A 546-nucleotide genomic window follows, 5' to 3' on the forward strand; every position below is an offset into this window, starting at 1 on the left:
GTGAATCGTGCTCTGATTCATGCTTTAACCTTATTGCTTTTTCAAACACGGTCTACACCTCTCAGGTGCCGAGTTACAGGACGGTGAAAACAGTGAGTTTGTGTTAGACGCGAATCGTGCTCTGATTCACGCTCTAGGCTGGGAGCGCAAGCTTATTGCTTTTTCAAACACGGTCTACACCTCTCAGGTGCCGAGTTACACGACGGTGAAAACAGTGAGTTTGTGTTAGACGCGAATCGTGCTCTGATTCATGCTCTAGGCTGGGAGCGAAAGCTTACTGCTTTTTCAAACACGGTCTACACCTCTCAGGTGCCGAGTTACAGGACGGTGAAAACAGTGAGTTTGTGTTAGACGCGAATCGTGCTCTGATTCACGCTCTAGGCTTGGAGCGAAAGCTTATTGCTTTTTCAAACACGGTCTACACCTCTCAGGTGCCGAGTTACAGGACGGTGAAAACAGTGAGTTTGTGTTAGACGCGAATCGTGCTCTGATTCATGCTTTAGGCTGGGAGCGCAAGCTTATTGCTTTTTCAAACACGGTCTACAC

The sequence above is a fragment of the Eleutherodactylus coqui genome, unplaced genomic scaffold, assembly GCF_035609145.1.
Source record: "Eleutherodactylus coqui strain aEleCoq1 unplaced genomic scaffold, aEleCoq1.hap1 HAP1_SCAFFOLD_42, whole genome shotgun sequence".
NCBI classification, from domain to species: Eukaryota; Metazoa; Chordata; class Amphibia; order Anura; family Eleutherodactylidae; genus Eleutherodactylus; species Eleutherodactylus coqui.